The sequence below is a fragment of the Sminthopsis crassicaudata genome, chromosome 1 (genome assembly GCF_048593235.1).
Source record: "Sminthopsis crassicaudata isolate SCR6 chromosome 1, ASM4859323v1, whole genome shotgun sequence".
NCBI lineage: Eukaryota > Metazoa > Chordata > Mammalia > Dasyuromorphia > Dasyuridae > Sminthopsis > Sminthopsis crassicaudata.
The window spans coordinates 516,201,371-516,227,107 of NC_133617.1; the positions used below are offsets into that span (position 1 = coordinate 516,201,371).

Here is a 25,737-nt window from a genome sequence, read left to right on the forward strand (position 1 = left end):
GTAAGGATGAAGAATTACATCTAGATGGTGAGTCTAAATGACTGAAAGAATGATAGGCACGCATGATGATAACACAACGTTCAGGAGATGGAGAACTTGGGGGAAAGATCATGAGTTCACTATTATGTCTATAGTTTTCTTAATATTGAACCAATCATGTATTCATGGAATAAATTCAACTGAGCAACTTATATAATTTCTTATATGTTTCTATAGACTTTTTGCTAGTATAGAATATTTTTGTGTAGATGTTTGCTAGAACTATTGATCCATACTTTTCTTTTTCTATTTTCCCTTGGTTTGAGTATCAAAAATACATCACAGGAATTTTGTAGGATTCTATCTTTGCATTTTTTCGAACAATTTATGAAATATTAGAATGATTTCTTTTATAAAATTTGCTTTCAAATTCATTTAGGCCTGTTTTTTTCCCCTTTGGGAATTCGTTTCTAGCTTATTCACTTCCCTCCCCCCAATAAATTGTTTTATTTAAAATTTATATTTCCTGTTCTGTAAATTTGAGTATTTTTATTTCTTTGCTAGTACTCATCTATTTCTAAAGTTGTTGGTTTTGTTGGCATAGGCAAAGTAGTTTCTAATAATTTCCATTATTTACTATTCATCCACTGCAAACTTTATTTGTCTATTTTAGTCATTTGGTTTTTAATAGAAAATTTGCTAAGTCTGTTGGTTTTATTTGTGTTTTTTAAAAAATCAGTTCATAGTTTTTTGAATTTCATTTTTCTTTGATTTTCAAAATATCTATTTTGGCAATTTTTTATTCATTGCTTTCTTTTGGATTTTTAAAAATACTATTTGCCCAATTCTTTTCATCCATTCTTTTTCTCTTTTATTGATGAAAGTCTTTAAGAGACATAAATTTCACCCAAAGGACTGCTTTGGCTGTAACACAAAAGATAAAAATATTGAAATATTTCATGAATTTGCAGGTCATCCTTTTATAGGGACCAAGCTATTTTTTCTGCTTTGTTCCAGTTTATATATATATATATATATATATATATATATATATATATATATATATTGCCAAAATTAGTACTCCTAATCTTTTTTTTTAACTACAGTCCCACATCCTTACTTATCTACTGAGCATATCTATCTAGCTGTCCTGTCACCAAAATGGAATTTATCCTCTACTTCCCCTAAAAGCCTTACTTTTTGAAACTTTTTTTTCCTATTAGGGTCATTACAATGCTCTAAAGCATCTAAGTTTGTTATGTTGAAATCACTCTTAATTCTTTCTTTTCTCAAATCACTATAACTAGTTTTCAAATCAATTCACATTCACACTTGTACTTTTCATTCTACTTATACAACCATCACCTTAATTGAGGCTCTCATTCTCTCTTGTCACAGTCTATTGCAATAGATCCCTAAATGGTCTCTCTGCTTCCAGGTTCTTCTCCTTTTGATCTAGCCTTTACACAGCTGCCAAAATAATCTTTTTAAGGCACAGACTATCTGACTCCTCTATTGAAAAATCTTTACTAGCTCCCTATTATTTCTAAAGTAAAATAAAAATTCCATGGTCTTATATTCAAAACTGTCTACTTTCTTGGTCCAATCTACCTAGCCTAATTTTATATTATTCCTCTTCCCATTTATTACATTTCTTTTAACTGAAATATTGATTTTTTTTATGGGATAATAAATTTAGAATTGGAAAAGACCCTACAGGTCAACTCTAATATAATCATTTTATATATGAGGAAGCTGATACCAGGAAAAGTTAAATGAGTTATCCAAGATCATATAACTAGTAAGTATATAAAAAAGAATTTGAGCCCAGATTTTCTTGACTCCAGTGCCCAGAGCTCTCTCCACTATACTATACCACATCATCTCCAATGTGGTACCCCATTAGCTTTTCATTTCCCTTTTTGTGTTAATAGACACAAGCCCCATACTTAGAATTAATTTATGAAATGTACTTGCAGTTAGATTTGTAATTAATGAGACCTGAATTTGAATCTCATCTCAATTAATGCTTCTTGCATGATATTGGACATGTAATTAAACATCACTGAATTTCAGTTTCTTATTTGTAAAATGGAGAGTCAATTCCTCCTTACCTGCTCTTATAATCTACTGGCTTAGTAGCCAATCATCTTCAATATAACCCTTATCATAAGAGAACAAGGGACCAATCAGGAGTTTCTATGTCATATCCTTTGAGGGGAGGCTACAGCATTTATACCCAATAAGAGCACCTGTCCATTTCCACTGGAAGTGCTTCAATCCATTTCATGCAAACAAGGGTTTGCAAAGCACTTTACAAAAATGATCTCTTGTGCTTTGTATTATAATTCTCTGAAGTGAACGTTATATTTATCCCTAGCAGAAATTGCTGGTGGAGATTTCAGGAAAATTAGAATTTCACAATTTACCATACTCTGTTTCCTCTGTTGTGCTCCTTGCTTTTTCTAAGTTTCCTTGCTCTCTCTCTCTCTCTCTCTCTCTCTCTCTCTCTCTCTCTCTCTCTCTCTCTCTCTCTCTCTCTCTCTCTCTCTCTCTCTCTCTCGGTCTCTCTAACGGAATAGACAATCAACATTTTAAGACCCTAGATCCTACCAGAGGGGCCCATGTCAGTCAGCAAAGAATGCTTAGAGCACTTTAATCCCTAGCAAATTCTAACAGTAACAAGTAACATTAACATTGTGCTTTAAGTTTTACAAAATGCTTTTAATGTGTTAACTTATTTGATCCTTATTCTATTGTTATCTCCATTTTGTATGTAAGGAAACTGAGGTAAGAAGAAGTTAAGGCACTTACCCAAAGTCACAGTCAGTAAATGTCAGACTCATTTGAACTTAGATCTTCTTAAAGTCAGTTCCTACACCTTGCTACCTATCTTCCTCGAATGTCCGTATACTCTTGGGTTATGGTCCTAAAGGTTCCCAGGGCAGCTTTCTGCTTTATTCAATTTTTTGCCCTTCACCCTGCCAGAGTCTCATTTCTCTTAGTTAACTCCAGAAATGTTTTATTATATTCTAACTCTTTTATCTTATCAAGTAATTATCTTTTCATCTTAAGAGTTGGGTTATAGCTCTTTGGTTGAATTTGCACCCAACTGAAACCATCTCGAGTAATAATAGCCTTGCCCATGGGATCAGGAGTTGCCTTTTTTTTTTTTAATTTGGCAGTTGGGAAGGAATCAGAGACTTAGGTTAGCCAAGGTATTCAGCCATTCTCCAAAACATTAATTCTGTTTGTGCAGGTTCATTCTTCATAGCTCATTCTTCATGGGCATCTGTTTATGACCTAAAAGGAAAATTGTTCCCAACATTTCCATTTTTTGACATTTCCTTACACTTGGAATTAATTTTTTTGGAAGATGGTTAATAGAAAGGGAAGGTTAAAAGAAGTATTATTTCATTTCCTTGATGATCCAAAAGACTTTCTTGGTAAATCTGCTTTCCTTTGTGTACATCTGATGAACATCCAGACAATGTTACCAGGACCAAATATTTGTAGGAAACTTTCATTTATCTTAGAACATATGATATATATTCTCAGCATATATACAAAGGGAGAGAAAAAGTGTTTATATTGTACTAACTATGTGCCAGGAACTGTGCTAAGCACTTTGCAGATATCATCTAATTTGAGAGCATTATTCCTTCTTCTTTCTATAGGCACAGTTTCAGGTGATATAACTACTTGTTTAAAATATTAAAATGAGTCTGTGATGTGCATTATCAATACAAACTGCTTAGGAGGAAGAAGTTGTATGAGAAATAAATGAAGGGAATCCTTCATATTGTACTCACTATGTGCTAGGCACTTTGCGAAGCACCTTTTAAAACATGTTTTAATTTTTCACAATAACCCTGTGAGACATGCTCTATTATTAACCCCATTTTATAATTGAGGAAACTAAGGCAAACAGAAATTTAGTGACTTGTCTAAGGCAACACATCTAATAAGTATCTGAAGCTGGATTTGAACTTAGTTTTTACTGACTCCAGGCCTACCACTTTACCCACTTTGGCACCAGCTACCTTTAAATGATGTCTGTTTAAATAGTACCAAGACATGTATATTCCCTTATTTTAAAAATGAGATAGCATGGCAAAGTGAATTAGAGAGTCAAGAAATTCTAGAGTCAAATTTTGTCTCTGACACCTATTGACTGTGTGAAATTGGGAAAATCACTCAACTTTTCAGTGTTTCAGGCAATTAGGGCTCTAAATTGCAGAGAAGGTGCTGACCTGCATTGCTGGAAAGATAGTCTTCATCTAGGAGTTTCCTATAATAATGAAATCACAAGGTCTAGACCCTTTGTTTTATTTTAAAAGTACATTTGTCCTACTTAACTGAAGTTATGAGGTCTATTTACATTTCTTTACAATGTGGATCAAGAAGCTTAATGTGATTTAAATTATTATTTACAGGCAAAGAGAAGCTGGTACAAAAAGAGATAAGTTCATTTTCTCTAATTTTACCCCATCCTACCTTAAATTTTACTATTCTTTGACAAAGACAAAAGAAAAAGACATGGGAAGGATAAAGATGAAATAAAAAAAATTGTCTTTTTCCCTTTTAGCAAAATGGTTAATTTGCAGTTTAAGTCTTATAATAGTCACATTGTCTGGACAACATCTGCATTTTATAACATACTTTGTGACAGCTACTTATACCATTATCTGTTGTGTATTTTATAATGTGCTCTCTGCTGAACTCTTCAGGAATACTAGTCCAGAGAAGGGCATCCAGAATAACTAGATTTATTTCTGGGGCCTCTATCTGAGAAGAGATTAGAAAGACTAGGGCTGTTTAATTTGGCAAAGGAAAGAGTAACAGGGGATATGATAGGTGCATTATATAAAATGATGAATGAAGAAAAAAGAAGGCTTTTCAGACCCTTTATTTGTCATTACAACAGACACTTAAAACACTCCTAGATACCCCCTCCCCCAAGAATGGAGTTAACACATGTAAACAGATCATTGCTGCAGATTGGGATAGAGGTGAATAGCATTATTATTATTACTACTACCACCACTACCACTAGTAGAGTTGTAGTGATGGTAATATAATAATAATAATAACTTTTACATGGTGCATTAAGATTTATAGGGCACTTTTCATCTATCTGTTAATTTGATTCTCTCATTATTCTGCTGACTCCCCTCCTCCTTACCTCCCCATTGATGGTAAAACTCTACATGGATGTATTTATATAAAATAGCACCTATAGTTACATTAGCAAGGATCAGTTTACCAGGGCTATCAATCCTACTTTAGGGCACTGTGACAAGGTTGGCTATGCTTCCTGTTTCCCCAGGGAGGGGGCCCCAGACGGTTTGGCACCAGGCCCCTCTAAGGGGAGTCTGAGTTTCCAGCAGTCTTCTCTCCACAGAAGCCAGGGGCATGTGAATCCAGCCATAAAGTGGAAATGAAACAGGGGTGGGGGAGAGAAGTGTGAACTACGGAGGGCCATTATGAATATAGAAGACCAAAAAAAAGTTATTTTGGGGGGTGAAGATGGGATAGTCCATCCTGAGAAGAGGAAAACTTAATAAAACTTACAAGTTTTGTGTGTTCTCTGGACCTTTGATGCATTCTTGGAAGTGGAGGGAAGGTATAGTAGCGCTAAATGCTGTAAGTGTGTGAATGTACTGCTGAAAAAGAACGACATAAAATCTGACAGCTAATGTTACAGATTAGGCCCAGACTCTAAATAAACCTAGGTATTGCTCACAGTTCTCCTATAGACTCTGGCAAGTCTGGGACCTTCTTTCAGAATAGATTTCTCCTCCCATAGAGAGACCACCATCCTAGCCTGTACCTCCCAGGGGGTAAGGGTTGGGGGGCATGTTGTATGGATCAATAAGTTAATGTCTGAAAAGCACTCAAGTCCTAGAACAAAAGAGAAGCTCCCTTGGGGCATTTTTGCTGTAAACAATCAAAAGCTGACCCACCGGGGTGGGGAGGGAGTGAATGCCTCCTCCTTCCATCCTTTTCGCCCTCCCACCCAGTTCCTAAAGCAACTGTAATTTAACTCCCTTCTGCAGGGCTTTCTATCACTGGTTCCCCCTAACCCCCTACTCCCCAAGGGATTTGTTTTTCACAGTTAGCAAGTGTGGAAAACCCCAATTTAGAATTTTCTCGGTGTTTATGTGTATAAAGGAGCACTCATTGGGATGGTTTTCTTGTTGACTTTCTGGGCCCATTTTTTTCTTTTTCTTTAAAGCTGGATATGTCATTGTCAGGCCTACACTGCTCATGGGACTTTTTACCCACAGAGGGAATCAGACATGAATTGGCAAAAGAGAAGAAAGGATATGTCTGTCATCTGAATGGTTTTGGATAGATTCCTTAAGTTCTACTTGTTTTAGCTTAGATATTTATAAATTGTCAGAAGTGTAAGAGATTTTGAATTTGTCTACTCCAAACCTTTTTTTTTTTTTTTTAATTTAAACTAAAAGTTAATAAGTATTAAGGAGTATAGTGGCCATAGTATTGGATCTGCTGTCTGGATAGACCTGAGTTCAACTCTTACTAGATATCTTACTAATTATGTGATTGTGGTCAAATCATTTCCCTTCATTTTGATTTCCTTGTTTCTAAAATGGACATAATAGAGTTTAGCACACTATACTTATGAGGAACAAATGAGATTTTATATATATATAAGGAGTTTTGCAAATTTTAAGAAAGTGTTATGGAAAAGTGAGCAGCTGATTTAAAAGCATTCATTAAGAACTAATATCATTAATGCCTTAGCTGGGCTGGTCTTGGTTTTGTCATAAATTGGCTCTGCTGATTACCAAGGTCCTGTCCAGCTTCATTGCCTAGTCCTATGAGTAAAATACATTCCCTAGGGATGCTTTGAGGACTAAGATAATCATAGTTATTTTGAGTATTTTGAGCCCTGAAGAGAGAGAGGAATTACCTAAAACCTTCTAATTTTTTTTGTGGCCACATCAAAATGAGCAGCCCTAAAGAATTAGAAAGATGAGCTTAATAATTGGCAGATAAGACCAAGCATGTGGAAAGAGGATAACTGATCAATCTTAAATTGACTGGCAATATCCTTTTCTGTGAATGCTCCAGAGCTATAGTGTTCATTAGTGGCAGTGTAAAAAGGAGTATTGTGGGCTTTGCTGGAATGCTGGCAGAGGCCACCAGCTTTTTCTTTGTCTTTGTCTCTTGTCTATTTGTAATTCTTCGTCTCTGTCTCACTGTCTTTTTCTTTTTTTCTTTTTGTTCAGTTGTGCACAACTCTGGTTATCCCATTGGGATTTTCTTGGCAAATATACTATAGTGGCTTGCTAATTCCTCCTTCAGCTTATTTTACAGATGAGGAAACTGAGATCAAAAGGGTTAAGTGACTTGTCCAGCTAGTAAGTACTGAGAGATTTGGACTTTTGAAGACAAGTCTTCTTGATTCAAAGTGCAATGATCTATCTACTGCACCACCTAGCTGTGGTGTGGGATTTGTTATAATGCTGGCAGAGGCCACCACTTCTCTCTTGTTCTGTCACTGACTCTATCCCTATCTCTTAATACTCTTCTAAGGCTTATTGAAATTTCACGGCAATTTGCATAGCCAGGTGCTATCTGGAAATTGAAGCCCGGGTATTATGGGAATTGAGAAGACAAATATGGAACAGTTTTTTCATGTGTATCTCTAGTATCAGAAAGACATAGCAAGAGGGGCTGATCATATCACAGAGGGGCACACTTAGTTAAGGTTAAGGAGAAGGAAATGGAATTCAATCACCCTAATTTTCTAGGAGTGGGAACAGGGAGTTTCTATAGAGTAAGACAAGTCAGAAAATCTTACTGTTGCTCAAGTAGCCCTTTTGTACATCAGAAAAAATTAAGATTAACTAAAAATAGAGCTGAGATTGTGTTATTTAGCTTTGGGGCTTGTTGGTTTTAGATATTTTCCACTCCAAAGGAATAAACTACTTAACCATTATAACTATTGTTACTCTTATTTTGTAGATGAAAAAACTGAAACAAAGAATGTTTTTAAGGCTGATTTGAACTCAGGTCTTCTAGCTTCTAGGTAGCATCCTATCCACTGTTCTACCTGTTTGCCTCTAAAAACTCTCAAAGAAAATAATACCTTTCAAATAAGACAGAGCTTCAGCAGATCATTGTTCTGGAGATGAGATCTTTCAGTGGCACCAAAATGGCATTCTTCCAAGCTGAACAGTAGCAGAGGAGATATGTGGTGTAACAATTCTAAGGGAGTTTCTGAACTCCCATGCCATAGAGTTGTGGGAGGGAGAGGTGGGAAGCAGTGAGGCATAGTTGACTGCTGTAAGGTTTTAGTCATGAGAATTCTGAAACTCTGTCTCTTCTTGGAACATGAGCTTTCTAGGGATTTGCTCAGGGAAGAACCCTAATCCCTTTCCCACTGGGATGTTAGTCCTAGGAGGTTATATTCCTTGGGTGGGCTGGGTATGAGTCTGTTGCTTGATTTGTTCCTGACACCTACTTGACTATTCTGTCCCAATTAAATACTTTGTTATTTTATTTATGTTCTTGCTTCTTCTTTTAATAGATTTAGCATTTCTTGGAGGCTTGAGCCATAAAATAACCACATCTATTGAACCTAATAACATATTGGAAGTCTAGAAGGAGTGATTCATAAAGTAAAAAAAAAGTTTTAAACAGTGGCCTTGATAACAGTGATAACAGTAAATGGAAGGTTTCAGCCTATAGAATTCAGCAATTCTAAAATGATTTCCATATATATCAGAATATAACTTTAGAATAAAAGGCATTATGTTAAGATAAAATCCTGAATTTAGCATGCTATTCATAGACCACTATGATATATATGTAGGTAATTTCTGTCTTCTAAATGCTTATTTCATTATTTTGAAATGTCTTGAAATAATATGTTGAAAGGCATGTTCCTCAATGCAGTCACAGCAATTACTTTGAAAGATTGGCTAAGATGACAGGAAAAGATAATGATGAATATTGGAGAGGATGTGGGAAAACTAGGACACTAATACATTGTTGGTGGAATTGTGAACGGATCCACCTATTCTGGAGAGCAATTTAGAACTATGCTCAAAGGGTTATCAGACTGTGCATACCTTTTGATCCAGCAGTGTTTCTACTGGGATTATATCCCAAAGAGATCTTAAAGGAGGGAAAAGAGCCCACATGTGCAAAAATGTTTGTGGCAGCCCTTTTTTGTAGTGGAAGAAACTGGAAACTGAGTAGATGTCCATCAATTGGAGAATGGTTGGGTAAATTATGGTATATGAAGGTTATGGAATATTATTGTTCTGTAAGAAACGACCAGCAAGATGATTTCAGAGAGGCCTGGAGAGACTTATATCAACTGATGCTAAGTGAAAGGAGCAGAACCAGGATATCATTATACATGACAATAAGAATATACAACGATCAATTCTGATGGTACGTAGCTCTCTTCAACATTGAGATGATTCAAACTAGTTCCACTTATGCAGTGATAAAAAGAGCCATCTACACCCAGAAGAGAACCATGGGAACATGGAACACAACATAGCATTCTCAGTCTTTCTGTTGTTATTTGCTTGCATTATGTTTTCTTTCTCAGTTTTTCTTTTTTTTCCTTCTTAATCTGATTTTTATTGTGCAACAAGATAACTGTATAAATATGTATACATATATTGGATCTAACATATATTTCAACATATTTAACATGTATTGGACTACCTGCCAACTAGGGAAGAGGGTGGGGGGAAGGAGGGAAAAATTTGGAACAAAAGATTTTGCAATGATCAATGTTGTAAAAATACCCATGCATATGCTTTGTAAATAAAAAGCTTTGATAAAAAAAAGAAAAAAAAAAAGAAAGAGAATTGGTATCTATGTGACAGAAAATATAAAATGCCAATAGTAATAATATATCTGTCCTTGTGAATATTCTAATTACAAAGCATGACACAGAACAGGTCAGTTTCTTACACTTCTGTAATAATCATTTCTGGTGTAGTATAGAAGATAGTAGTACAATGAAAAGAACCTTTGGAACCGAGGAGACATGAATTCAAAATTCTGCCAGTGGAACTATCTCTGTGACTCTAGGCAAGGCAAATAGCCTCCACAGCCTCAGTTCTCCTTCCTATAATATGAGGGAGTTGGATTGATGGCTTCTAAGGTCCATTTCATTTTAGATCAATGATCCTTTGAACTCCCCGATTCAAGATATAGACTTCACTTTTCTTCAAAATCTTTGAAACTTTAAATGATTCAACTTTTTTCCAGGGCTAAATGAAGTATTAGACATAAAAAATCCATCATTTAAAAAAAGTTTATTTAATTTTTGCTGAGGTAATTGGGTTAAGTGACTTGCCCCGGGTCACCAGCTAGGAAATATTAAATGTCTGAAATCAAATTTGAATTCAGGTCCTCCTGATTTTAGGGCTGGTGCTCTATCCACTGCACCACTTAGCTGCCCTCTCAAATCCATCATTTTAAAGCATTTTTTCATTTAAGACCTGATAAAATTCCAGGTAAAGTCAGATATATGAGCACCTAATGATATGATACAGCTCTCTCCCTGTGACATGGAAAGTCTACAAAGGCTTTAACCTTGACTTTTGACACTAAATTTAGAGCAAGGACTGCAAAGCTTACTGTCAGGCCAAATGTCATTTTCTCCACCTCATCACCTTGCTCCCTCCTCACTCTACTATAGCTCTGCTCTTTAGACTTTCTAACCAGGAGAAATCCAAGATGGGCATTAAGATGATAGACTGTTTAACTGGGACCATCTGAGCCAGCCGGTTCCCATTCTACTAAAATGGGAAGCAGGATGTCAAGGGCCACCCTGGTTTTATTGACCTTGCAACCACAATGGGGCCAAGAGTGACTCCCAAGCTGTGAGTATAGGCCTTTTTCTCTTTGGCTAAAATGTCCTCTCTGGGGTAATCATCCCAGTGTGGTGCCCAATGGAGATGTGGCTGACTCAACCTTAGTTCTCCCGGGTGGTCAGTCTGTAATTTTAAGATTTACTGGTCTCATGTAGATAGCCACAAATGGAACAACAACCATAATTACAAGAGGCTGTTCCACTAATCCTCAGTTAACAAATGTTAGTTAAAAGATAAATAAGCCTTATGCAAGCATTTCCTGGAGCTCTATGAGCCCTCTGTTTTCCTTTGCCATGACTTCTTTCTCCTTCAAGAAAGGACAAAAAACAATACCCTTTATCCCAAAGGGAGAAAAACTCAAGAGGTTTTCCTATTTCATTTTGTAATGATTATTAGGAATTGGGGGGAAATCTTTGAAGTTGATTCATTTGAATACTTTTTGGATGGGGTTGTTTTATAATAAGAATAATAGCTAGCTTTTATATAGTACTTTGGTGTTACACAAGCCACTTTATAAATATTATCTCATCTTTATTGTCATAGCAACCTGGGGAAATAGGGGCTATTATCATCCCCATTTTACAGATGAGGACACCGAGGCAAGGAGAGATTAAGTGATTTGCTCAGGACCACACACCTAGTACATGTTTGAGGCTGAATTTGAATTCAGGACTTTAGGTCTTCAAGTTGCCTCTTTTTACATTTGGAATTGGAAAAATAAGGAAGCTGGGGTGTGTAATTTTTGATACTTAAGAGAATCTCTAGATTAGCCTAAGGAATATCAATTTGTTTTTAAGTACTAGTGACTCTAAATGGGGAAAACAAGATTGTTCTGAGAAAGTGGTTTTTAAGACTTGGAAACATGGGAGAAATGATAACCCATATCTCAAAAGATACTCTTTTCTTTCTAGAGTTTCTAGGACTTAGAATCATAACTCTGGCTTCATCATGGCACATCCGAGTCACAGTTTAGCATCATACTGTGTTAATTAATCTAAGAGAATCTTCTCCCAGTTAATAGTACTATTAACCCCATCTGTTCTGTGAAAGTGACAAGTGACATCCCAGACTTTCTTGAGACTGTCTTGGAAGCTGTGATGTGACTTAATGGTTTTTGCTGTATAACTTACTCATTCTCTTGTTCTTTAGCTTTCTCTAAGAGATAGAAAGGGCATTTGGGAAATAAGTGACTCTAAAAGCAAATCTCATTCCAGAGGCATGAAACTTGAAAAAATCATACAACCATTTGTCTTTGTCAGTGCTCTTAAATCTTTCCCTTGATTTCTAAACGTTTAAATCCACTCTTGGCTTTTTAATGTGTACCATGAGTTGAGTGCTGTTGAGGCCCCTTTACTGAGAATAAACTAAACACCACTGTGGAGATGGTTACAACAAAACTAAATTATACATTACTGGCCCCAAATGAAAAGGTTTGAATGCTTGCTTGCCCAATCATCCAATATTGCTAGTGATTTCTTTGTTTCTTTCTTCTGTTTCCTTAACTCTCAACAAATTTTCTTTCCAAAACTGTCCCCACTCCACCCTTCTGAATTTAAATTTCAACAGAAAGCTTTTTAGCTGTCCCCAGGACACCCTCAAAGATCATTTTCTTTCATTTCTAATAAATTTTTTAGAGTAATCATGGCTTTCTCAATCTGTGTTTCTATCTGTCCAGCTGTTTGTCTGTCTCTGGAATTCTGTGATTTTCTATGACTTTAACTTTAACAACAGCAACCAGGGTTTGTGCAACTTCTCTGAAATATCTCTAAATCCCATTTTGTTTAGGAGCCTGGAAAGCAGCAACAATTGCCTAGTGATTCTAAAGACCTAAGAAAGAAACACTAATAAACATGGGAAAGATTAGATAGAAGAGTATCTCTCAGGCCAATATAAAAGAAAGGAATATAGTTCAGGGGCTTCCCATAAGTTACAAAAAGAAACAGTGGGTCTATGACCTTTTACTTAGAAGGAAAGGATTTTTTAATCATAAGATTATAGATTTGAAGTTTTATTGGACCTAAGAGACCATCTGGCCCAAAATTTCTTTTTGTATATAAGAAAACAAGCTCAGAATAGGTAAATGATTTCCTCCAGGTCAAACAGAGAGTAAGTAGAAAAGTCAGGATGTGAATTCAGATCTTTAATCTTAAGATCTATCCTCTTTCTATTATATCATGACTATACTGGAGTAAGGGATTGGAACTTAAGATAAATAAACAAGAAAGGCGATAAGGATTTAAAGCATTGGAAACAGCTCATTTGGGAGTGCAACTGGGACGGTACAAAGAGACTAAGGGAATTGTGCTTTAACAGAACCAAGTTACCTACATTAAGCAGCAGAATTTACCAATTTTGACAGTAGCTCTTGGTTCTCCAGTCTGTTAACACCGCCATAGAAATGTGAAAAGTGGGATTATCTGTGGCAACCAAGAAGATTTTATCCAGGGTCTTGATTGTTGTGAACTTAGTACTGAAAATTCTAGAAAGGAGAAGGATATAAGAATATCTTGGCAGAGACTTTCATTAAAAATATGGAAGGATTGGGTTCAGATTAGAATTAGAATTCTACCTGGTTTCCTACATGATTTGTACTCTCTCCTTACTCTCTGGGACACTGCAGCATTATTAACCTGACAAGGCAACTGGAAGTGGTTTGTGATGCCACTGGAAAAAGCCAATTGTGTAGTGGATTGTTGAGCTACACAGACACACACACACACACACACACACACACACACACACACACAAATTCATACTGCTACCCTCTTTCTTTTCTTCTATATCTGGAAGGGGAAATGACCCTCTGTTAACTATCAAATACTCACTGAAAGAAGTTAAAATGGGGAGAATATGTCTATTTGGTATCTTAGTTTCAGGTAGCCAATATTCCAAATGAATTGTTTCCCAGTTAACTATGTTTTTTCCTTATATATTTATTCTGTAAAATTCAGGTTAATGAATAACATATTTATTTTCTGACATGGTAAAAGATTTAAGAAGAGGTTTCATTCCTATGGAGGCAGGTGATAATTTAAACTTGAACTGAGGTGGAGAATACCCTTAATCTTCATGGAGAGAGAGAAAACAGATTTATCTCCTTTACTGCTAAGAAAAGTCATTAAGTCTATCTATGAAGTATTTACAACATGAGCATCATTTTTAACATGTGGAAGAGTATTAGAGAAGGGGCCCTTCCTAAATCTCTTTTACCTATGGGATTCCATCCTTTAAATTCAGACATTTTCCTTACCAGTGGGAACTTCTGGTCTTCTAGATAAGATGGTAATGTAAAGTTTCAGAGAGAAATACAGTTCTCTCAAATAAACACCAGCAATCATTTTTGGGGAAAAAAGCAACAACCAATAATACAACACAACAACAACACTGGAAAGAACAATTATAAAGAAAAGTTAAAAGAAGCAAAAATAAATCCATTATCAAATTCAGAACTTTACTGGGCAGAAGCTATTGGAATCAGGTAGAGATATTTCTCTTATTAAGGAAGCCAGAAGCAGTGTAGGTAAGCAGAGAAGCCAGTGAAGATGGGTAGAAAAGTGGCACCAGGTAAACCAACAAGAGTTCTTATAAATGGACCTGAAATCAGCCAGTGATGAGGAAGTGGGTTATAACTCATCAGAAGCTCCAATAATCAGGGACCTGAAGCTAGATTGAATACTGGATTATCAGAACAGAAGTAGGACAGAATCACCCTAGATCACTCACTTCACAGAGACCCAGAAGTGAACTCCCTGGAGCAATGTGAGCCATAGGGGGAGACAGGATCAATTTGTATGGGCACCAATATGGGGGGAGTTGTGCAAAAAGTCTGAGACCAACATGATTTCTTATATCTCATTGAAGCCTATCAGGATCACAATAAGAACAATTTCCAATTGAGGATCTTGTAAGGAAAAGAAAGAATCAGGCCAAAGTTAAAATCTAGAGTCAGCCATAAAAATCAGGAATTGAGAGGGAGAATGTGGCCTAATTCTATCATCCCATCTAGATTTCAGCAGTAGTGATGTCATCTATGTTACAGATGGGGCAGGACTAAACCTCTTTAGCTGAGAAGGACTGGAGTCTGGCCTAAACAAAAATCCCAAACCAAAAATTGAGGTTGAATATGCAAGCAAATAGAAGGAAGGAAACAAGCTTTTTATTAAGTGCCTATTATATGCCAGGTAAGACAGATAGGTGGTGCAGTAGATAGAGTCAAGAGGACCTGAATTCAAATTTAGTCTCAGACATTTACTAGCTATATGACTCTGAGCAAGTGACTTAACCCTGTTTGCCTCAGTTTCCTCATCTGGAAAATGATCTGGAGAAAGAAATGGCAAACAAGTCCATTATCTTCACTAAGAAAAACTCAACTAGGGTCATAAAGAGTCTGACATGACTAATCTACCAGGCACATTATATTTTTAAAATATTATTTCATTTGATCCTCACAAATTTTTTTATATTTATTTTACATTTGAGGAAATCAGAGCAGATAAAAATTAAATGACTTGCTCAAAGTCACATAGCAAGTAAATATCTGAAGCTGAATTTGAATTCAGATCTTTTTGTCTCCTGGCCCAGCAATCTTAAATACTGTACCAACCAGCTGCCTCTCTTAGATGAGCTAGAAGAAAACACTGCATGCAATGAAAAAGCACTATGGGATAAGAGAAACCCATGCCATAAAGCCAGTAGAAGAGAACATAAGAGTTACAAGTCAAATTACTGAAACTACAAGAACTACTGTAAGTAGAATCTCAGAGAGGAAAAAATGACTTGGACAAAAAACATTTTAAAAGTTCTAAAAGAAATTTAATAAGGCATAAAAATTATAGGTAAAATAAGATTTTGAGTAATTTATTTTTTAAAAAAATTATATATAAAACAATTCTTCACATTATTCTTAAAATTTTTGATTTCAAAATTCTTTTCATCTATCCTTTCTTTATTGAGAAGGCAAGCAATTTGATATAGTTTGTACATGTGTTGTGCTACAAAACATATTTCCATATTAGTCATGTTGTGAAAGAAAACACATACCAGAAAGGAAAATTTTTTAAAGGAATGAAATAAGCCTTTGGGAGGAAAAAATGAAATGAAGAAATATCTTTGAGTAGAGGGTAGAAAAACTTATCCAAATAGTTAACTCCCTTAAAAATAAAATATAGCAACCAGAAGTCTATGATAGAAGAGAGGTCTATTGATAGAAGTGTTAATGCAAAATCAGAAAACTAAAAAAAAATAGATGAAAGTGAAAGACATCAACTATCAACAAAAGTTGACTTTGGAAAATAAGTCAAAAAGAATTATCACTCTTAAAAATGACAAAACAACAAAAACTTTAACATCATATTTTACAAAATCACAAAAAAATTATGCAATTCTAATAAAACCAGCGAAAAATTGAAAATAGAAAGAGCCCATATATTGCCTCCTGAAAGAAATCCCAAGTTGAAAAATGCCCTAGGAATGTTATTGCCAAGATTCAGATAGTCTAAGTCAAAGAAAACATATTGTAAGCAACTTTAAAGAAAGAATTCAAGGAACTCTTAAGTCAAGAAACCACAATCAGGATCTCATAAAACTTAGCATCAATTACTTTGAAGAAGACAAAAACTTGGGAATGTGAAATTCTAAAAATGTAAAAGATAAAGATTTATAAACAATATTGTTTTGGCTCATGAAGCTGAGTACAATCATATAAAGGGGGAAATGGGCTCAATATAATAGAGAACATTCAAACATTCCTGAAGAAAACACCAGAACTGAGTAAAAGAAACTCAGGAAACTAAATACATTCAAATAATTAGAAGAGGTTAAATGTTATGAAATATTTATGTTATAGTAAGACAAGTATCTTTAGAATTGTAAAATCTTCAAAGCGAATAGAAGAAGCTAAATAAGACAAATATTCCTAGATGGAATTTTGTTCTGTTTTTTAAGAGGAAGGTAAAGAAAGGGAGGGAGGAAACAATCTTCCTAATGCTTTTTTTTTTTTTTTTGGACACAGTTAGGTAACACAGTGGATAAAGACCTGCACTGACAATAACTATAGCAATCTAGTGTTTGACATACACCAATACCCCACCTTTTGTGATAAAAATTCAATATTTGACAAAAATTGCTGGAAAAATTGGAAATTAATATGGCAGAAACTAGACATTGACCCATACTTAACACCATACACCAAGATAAGATCCAAATGGGTTCATGAGATTATAAATAAATTAGAAGAACATAGGATTGTTTACCTCTCAGACCTATTGAGGAGGAAGGAATTTGTGACCAAAGAAGAATTAGAGGTCATTATTGATCACAAAATAGAACATTTCAATTATATTAAGTTAAAAAGCTTTTGTATAAATAAAACTAATGTGGACAGGATCAGAAGGGAAGCAATAACTGGGTAACATTTTTACCTCTAAAGGTTCTGATAAAGGACTCATTTCCAAAATATATAGAGAATTGACTTTAATTTATAAGAAATCAAGCTGGGGCAGCTAGGTGGCGAAGTGGATAGAGCATCAGCCCTGAATTCAGGAGGACCTGAGTTCAAATCTGATCTCAGGCACTTAACACTTCTTAGCTGTGTGACCCTGAGCAAATCACTTAACCCCAGCCTCAGGGAAAAAAAAGAAAGAAATCAAGCCATTCTCCAATTGATAAATGGTCAAAGGATATGAACAGACAATTTTCAGATGAAGAAATTGAAACTAGTCATATGAAAAGGTTCTAAAGCATGTTGATCAGAGAAATGCAAATTAAGACAATTCTGATATACCAATACACACCTGTCAGATTGGCTAAGACGGCAGGAAAAGATAATGACGAATGTTGGAGGGGATGTGGGAAAACTGGGACACTGATGCATTGTTTGTGGAGTTGTGAACAGATCCAGCCATTCTGGAGAGCAGTTTGGAACTATGCCCAAAAAGTTATCAAACTGTGCATACCCTTTGACCCAGGAGTATTTTTATTGGGCTTATATTCCAAAGAGATCTTAAAGGAGGGAAGGGGACTCACATGTGGAAAAATGTTTGTGGCAGCCCTTTTCATAATGATCAGAAACTGGAAATTGAAGGGATGCCCACCAATTGGAGAATGGCTGAATAAATTGTGGTATATGAATGTTATGGAATATTATTGTTCTGTAAGAAATGAACAGCAGGAAGATTTCAGAAAGGCCTGGAGAGACTTACATGAACTGATGCTGAGTGAAATGAGCAGGACCAGGAGATCATTATATACTTCAACAATAATACTACATGATGATCAGTTCTGATGGACATGGCTCTCTTCAACAATGAGAGGATTCAAATAAGTTCCAATTGATCTGTAATGAACAGAACCAGTGAAAGAACACAGTTTGCAGAACCATAAAAATATTGTATACAATTATTGTTTCATGATCAACTGTGAATCACAATTATTCTCAATAATACAATGATCTAATTTGGAAGGATTTATGAAAAATGCTATCTACCTCCAAAGAAAGAACTGATAGAGTCTAAATATAGATAAAAGCATATTTTTGAAAGCTTTTTTATTCTTTCTTTTGTCAGCATTTTTTTGGGCAATATGGCTAATACAGAACCAGGGCAAAGTAAAGTACACTAGTAGTTCCTGCCACCACGAAGGCTGAAGCTTATAGATCCTTTGATCTCAGAAATTTCAGTAAGGCTTATGGGATGTTAGCCCTGAGTATAACATCAATTAAGTGAATCCCTGGGAGGGAGGGATGGTTCTATCTAGGCTGCTGAAGGAAAGGTAAACTAGCTCAAATGTCAAATAGAATAGCTATGCTGATCAATATTATGAATGGCCACTGTGTTTCTAGAGTGGATGAAATAAACACAAATACAAACAAGCAAAAACAAAATAACAAGTCAAGTAAGCATAAGAAAGTCTCAATATAGTTATAAATAGAGATCCCTTGAGGGGAAAAGCTAGTAGAGAAATTCTTCCTCCTTTACTTTCATGTCTGGAATATAGTCATCCATTTAACTTAGTATCCAGAAGTAGGGATTAACATGATTATTGATGCTGCTATGGAACAGGTGAAGAAAGCAATATCAATTTGAAATGTCACCACTACTTTGTTTTGGTGTGTGACAGAGAACTGGACTCTGTACCTTTTTTGAAAGGTTATTTTCTCACTTTGAGAATTTATTCTTATTTTTGAGAATTAATTCATTCATCTGTTTATTATCATTATTTTTTTTGTGTGAATATCATTTTCTTGTTGCACAATAAACATTAGAATCCGAAGGTACATGTAACCTGGGCAGACAGACATTAGTGCTAACAATTTACATTCCCCTCCCAGTGTTTCTTCTCTGGGTGTAGCTACCTCTGTCCATCATTGATCAACTGGAAGTGAGTTGGATCTTCTTTATGTTGAAGATTTCCACTTCCATCAGAATACATCCTCATACAGTATTGTTGTTGAAGTATACAGTGATCTTCTGGTTCTGCTCATTTCACTCAGCATCAGTTGATTTAAGTCTCTCCAACCCTCTCTGTATTCCTCCTGCTGGTCATTTCTTACCGAGCAATAATATTCCATAACTTTCATATACCACAATTTACCCAACCATTCTCCAACTGATGGACATCCATTCATCTTCCAGTTTCTAGCTACAACAAAAAGAGCTGCCACAAACATTTTGGCACATATATGTCTCTTTCCGCTCTTTAGTATTTCTTTGGGATATAATCCCAGTAGTAGCGCTGCTGGGTCAAAGGGTATGCACAGTTTGATAACTTTTTGGGCATAATTCCAGATTGCTCTCCAGAATGGCTGGATTCTTTCACAACTCCACCAGCAATGTATTAGTGTCCCAATTTCCCCACATCCCCTCCAACATTTGTCATTATTTGTTCCTGTCATCTTAGCCAATCTGACAGGTGTGTAGTGGTATCTCAGAGTGGTCTTAATTTGCATTTCTCTGATCAGTAGTGATTTGGAACACTCTTTCATGTGAGTGGATATAGTTTCAATTTCTTCCTCTGAGAATTGTCTGTTCATATCCTTTGACCATTTATCAATTGGAGAATGGTTCGGTTTCTTATAAATTATGGTCAGTTCTCTATATATTTTGGAAATGAGACCTTTGTCAGAACCTTTGTTTTTAAAAATATTTTCCCAATTTGTTACTTCCCTTCTAATCTTGTTTGCATTAGTATTGTTTGTACAGAAACTTTTTAGTTTGATGTAATCAAGATCTTCTATTTTGTGATCAATAATGATCTCTAGTTCTCTTCTGGTCATAAATTCCTTCCTCCTCCACAAGTCTGAGAGGTAGATTATCCTCTGTTCCTCTAATCTATTTATTATCTCCCTCTTTATGCCTAAATCATGGACCCATTTTGATCTTATCTTGGTATATGGTGTTAAGTGTGGATCCATATCTAATTTCTGCCATACTAATTTCTTATCATTATTTTTGAGATCACAAGGTAGAAGGTGAAAGTATTTTATTTTGTTTCAACAAAGAGCTGATTGATAATTTGCTTCTATGAGACTTCTATGCATAGAAGGAATGGACTCCAACATCTTCATAATAATGAACATTTTTATAATATGTTACGGGTACTCTTTTAGGCACTTAAAATTATTATTTCATTTGATCCTTTCAAACCTGCAAGGTAGGAGCTCTTCATTTTATAACAGGATACCAAAGGAACTAGAGTTTAATCAACATGTCTACAATCACACAGCCAGCAAGTATCTGAGGCTGGATTTGAATTCAGATCTTTCTGATTTTAGACTTAGTGCTCTGTCCGCTGCATCATCCAGCTGTCCTCAAATCTTCCAGTACTGCTTTCTTGTCCTTAGAACTATAAGATATTTTTGATAATTTAGCTTTCTGCCTTTCCTGAATGGAACTGAGCTAATCAGAATACAAAGAAATTTTATTATGGGCAATATTTTCACTTAATAGTAAAATGAACGATTTAATAAAAGCAGCAGTCACTTTCTTTTTTAAATTCACTTTTTTCATTTTTTATTCATTTAAATTTAAAGCATTTAACCTAGAATTCATGAATTTGGTTTTTAAAAAATATTTTGATAAATATATTTCAATATAATTAATTTTTAATTTTCTTACTCCATTTCTGCTCTTTCTGATTTAGGTGTCAGTGCCATAATTGTTTCATAAAAAGAATTTAGTAGGATTCTTTCTATGTCTATTTTTTCCAATAATTTATATAGTATTGGAATTAATTGTTCTTTAAATATTTGGTAAAATACACTTGTTAATTCACCTGATTCATGTGATAGGTGCTTAATAAATGCTTCCTATTGTTTGATTATGCATTACAATAAATTCCTTATGCAAATTAAATCGAAGGTTCCTAAAAAAACAAACAACCTCTTTTATAAATAAACCTATTTTCAATGAACTTACTGTTTAACTGAAGAGGTTACCATCACTATTACTATTCTAATCAAAAGTAAATTGTACTTCTGTACAAGTATGAAAATATTGAAAGACAATAGAAAAATATGAAAAGACAATTATGAAAGACAATAGAAATTCAACTCCTTTATTTTATAAATGATGCCCAGAGAAGTTAGTTTGTGCAAGGTTACACAGGTATCTTTAGATCCTTTATCTTTATCTTTAGAACCATTTACTTAATAGCAAAGTGAAGAGTAAACCAGGGGTTCCTGAGTTTTTGTCTATTTCTCTTTTTATCATATCATACTAATTCTTGGCTGTGTAATGTTGAAATTTCAAAGTGACACTATTTTCTACTCTTCCACAACATGGTTCTATGTAATTGTGATTTAATTGAAAGTTGAGTTGATATCTTCATAAATAGCTTTGTGATGCCCTCTCCACAGAACATATTTGCCAAAGGGTTACCATATGCTAAAAAGTGGTGGAAAGAAAAGTGAAATGTATTTTTTTTCTAATTTCTAGAAAATGAGTTTTCATTTGTATGGTTTTATGTGTACATATAAATATAAATATATATAGCTATAACAATACAAATAGTTATGCATATAACTGTATAGTTCCCTTTATTTTTCTTTAAATTGGAGAAGTACCAGTGCTTTGATCTAGTATCCCTTCGTGCATGATTGGCCAGACTCATGATAAAACATTAAAACCCTCAAGAACTTAATAGACTAGATCATGTGTGAAACCTTTTCACTTTAGCTTGGTTTGAAGCCAAAATTTCAGATATGCACTGTTGCTTATATGACTGGTGGAAGTATCTGCTGACCATGCATGGGTTCCCCTTGGGAATTTCCATGGACCACTTAGATAGCACACATTATGAAATAAATCAGTCTGAGTTCAATTATGATGTGAGAAGAAGGTATCTTTCTACTCTGGATTAGATAATATTTTCTAGATTGCTATTCATGAGCTACTTGTGAACATTACTGAGTCAATGATAGCTATGACACTACAAAAGGGAGTCAGGAAATTTGCTCAATAAATTTACCTTTCAGAGAGGTCTCCCTCCTCTTTATCCATTTGCTAAGAAATTTTCATTAGATTGATATTTCAATTTTACAGTGACATTTTTCTCCTAAAAACTTGTATAATGTTCATTATATGAACATTTGTACTTAGTTTTTATTCATATGAATATGTCTTAGGCAGTTAGTAGTAAACTGGATAGAGCTGGAGCCTGAGTTCAAATCTGATTTCAGTCATTTACTAGCCATTCAGTCATGGGCAAATTACTTATCATCAGTCTCAGTTTTATCATCTATAAAATGGGGTTAATAATAACACCTTACTGCTAAGTTTATGAAGATAAAATATTTATAAAACATCTAAAAAACCTTAAAGAGCTTGATAAAGCCATTCTTATTATTATCTCTCAAATAGAATTGTAAAAGATCAGATGTTGTGTATGTCTCTTTGTTTATGTCTCTTTCACACACTTTGTATGTCTCTGTCATCTCTCTGTGTCATCTCTCTCTCTCTCTCTCTCTCTCTCTCTCTCTCTCTCTCTCTCTCTTTCTGTCTCTCTCTCTGTCTCTCTGTCTCTGTCTCTCTCTGTCTCTCTGTCTCTCTGTCTCTCTGTCTCTGTCTCTCTCTCTCTCTCTCTCTCTCTGTGTCTGTCTCTCTTGGTGTGTCTGTCTGTCTGTGTGTGTCTCTTTCTGTGTGTATCTCTGTCTGTGTCTCTGCCTGTTTCTCTGTGTGTATGTCTCTCTGTGTGCATCTTCCCCCCCATCCCCTGTTTCTCTCTCTCTAGGTGTGTGTCAATGGGTGTGTGTCTTTCTCTGTGTGTATTTCTGTCTTGGTGTTTTCGTCTGTCTCTGTCTCTGTTTCTTGTCTCTCTCTGTGTCTTTCTGCGTCTCTATATGTGTGTGCGTCTGTGTGTCTTTTCTGTCAAGAATGATGCTAGGCACCTAATGAGTCAATCTATGAATCAAAATGCATTTATTAAATGTCTGCCACATTCTAGGCACTGTGCTAGGTGCTTTTGACACAAAACAAAAGTGAGACAGTCCCTTCTTTCAGGGAGCTTATGAATCTTTAGCTTTAAAGAGATACTTGTTAAATGACTTCCTCATTAAAGTGAAGGGTAATATGGACTATGTATTCCTGTAAATTTGACCTTAAAGACTAATGAAATCCAAATGTAGCATCCCTTCTAGATTACTTCCTCAATTTGTACTCACTCTCAAAGTTTAGTTCCTAAGAAGGATGATGGCAACTATATTTACTAAGTTGTGACCTTTGGAGTTACTCTTTTAAAACTATGAGTTTATGAATCCCCACCATTGTGTTTCCCATCAACAATCATCCAGAAGACAATTAGTAATGTCATATACTAAGATGGCACAGTCAAAAATATAGATATGAAATGTTTCCACCAATAAATCTAGAGCATTTTCTCCAACCAATATATACAGAGTCCATGAGAAGAACTGGCTATAGGATGAAAGGAAATAGATAATAAACAATTATTATAACTGTGAATGTGCATGGAATAAAGTTGCCTATAAAATGGATTATGATAGCAGAATATATTAGAAAGTACTTACCACAAAGCCTGACACATTGTAATCAATCAATCTGATTAAATGTCTAAGAAAAATCTTTTATGCTTCAATTAAAGTAAAAAAGGCAGGGGTAGTAATCAAACAAAATAATATCAAAAATAGATTTATTTTAAAAATATAAACAAGAAAACTACATTTTGCTAAAAGTTACCTTAGACAAAGTTTCTTAAACTGTGGTCCTGACTCTACATGAGGGTATATAATGAATATGGGGATTGTGAAATTATGATTTATTATCAAAAATGTTTGATTTGTATGCCTATCTTTTATATCTTTATATCTGGAGTCATGTAAAAATTTCTCTGGTGAAAATAGGTCACAAGTGGAAAAAGTTTAAGAAGCTCTGCTTTAGACAATGAATGAATAGAAAATTTAAACATATATGCAACACATGGTATAGTATCCAAAGATTTAATTGAAACACTAAGCTTGGTTTTACATGGACACAGAGTATAATAATAGAGATATAAGTAAGATAAATACGTGACAAAGGCAACTCCCATGCTAGTATTAGGGTGCTTGAGAATGCTTTTTCTCTTAGCAGAGTGCATATACAACTTCCCTTGAAGTCAGATTCTCAGCAGGGTGAATGGCTCATCTGGATTCCAAGTATCTGCTCCACTCCATAATCCTATTCCTTGAAATCCTTCCTTTTTTGAGGGACTACACCCTGTATCTGTGCCTGTCTGAAGTATATCTTTCCTCCTGGGCTTGATGCATTGTCTCCTGCTGGTCCACTAGCTCTGCTTCAAAACTACATGTTAAATAGAGGGAGACAGAGAAAGAAAGAAACGCACAAGAGAAAATTTTTCTCAGATTCCCTAAGAAGTCCCTCCAGGGGACTTGGTTCTTTTTCTACTTCAGGTTCCCAGTTGTCTCTTTTCTCAAATTCCCCAGGACTTAGCTACTTAAAGACCCCAGAACTGTGCTTTATTTATTTACTTGACCAATTATGTTCCTTTCTGATTTATTCAGGTCATTTGTTTGTATCTTATAAAGAAGTGGCTGAAATTTTAATTAATTTAATACTTTATTATATTAAAACTCATCACCTAGGAATAAATCTTGTGACTACATTAGCTGAGGTGGAGAAGTTGGAAATCATATTTCTCTTCTCTAAAACAAATAAAATATAGCTCCTCAAATGAAAATCCATATTCAGCATTGTGGTAACCTGCCTTCACATCTGGATCACACTGGAGATAGTTGTTTCCGCAGAACTTCAGTGCTCACTCTGGTCCTCCTAATTTTAAAAGCTTTGCTATTAAGATTGTTGAAAACTGTTTCTCACTCATGAACTCAAATGCTGTTAATGAGGTTAGTTTTTTGAATAGACCTTATTTTTTAAAGAATCTTCTATTACTCCCCTTCTCATTATGCTTTTTAAAATCAAATGCCTTTGTGTTAAAGTAAATATTTCCTGGTTAAATAATAAAAATAAACATAATAGTGAGGTTTTATGAACTGTGATTTTTTTGGAATGAATGTGGATCCACAAAATGACCTAAACCAGGGATAACTTTTCTTAGAAGAGGGCCAATTATCTAGTATCACACTTGAGAAAAATCTTTATGTACTTTCTCTTAACAGGTACCCTAGAGCTTTGACCATATGTAGTTTTTCTCTCTAGAGAATCTAGGTTCCTGACATATTTTAGAACCTATTCACAAAAAGTTTTTTGAGCAAGAGGAAATGGATTGGGCAGGGGGGTGGGGCAGGAGGGGAGGAGGGGGAAGATTTGAGACAGGGAAGTCAATTAGAAGGCTATTGTAATAATCTAGGAAAGGAGAGATGAGACCTGTCTCACCATGGTGGCTTTGTGAGTAAAGAGGAGATGGAAAT

General features: G+C 35.1%; 1 non-coding gene across 1 annotated transcript; it reads right to left on the reverse strand.

Annotated features, from left to right (window-relative positions):
* Window positions 1-920: 920 nt before the first annotated feature.
* Window positions 921-1,023, reverse strand: LOC141552336 (U6 spliceosomal RNA). The gene has a single exon (XR_012485136.1). It is a non-coding gene; the product is annotated as a U6 spliceosomal RNA (small nuclear RNA).
* Window positions 1,024-25,737: the final 24,714 nt, after the last annotated feature.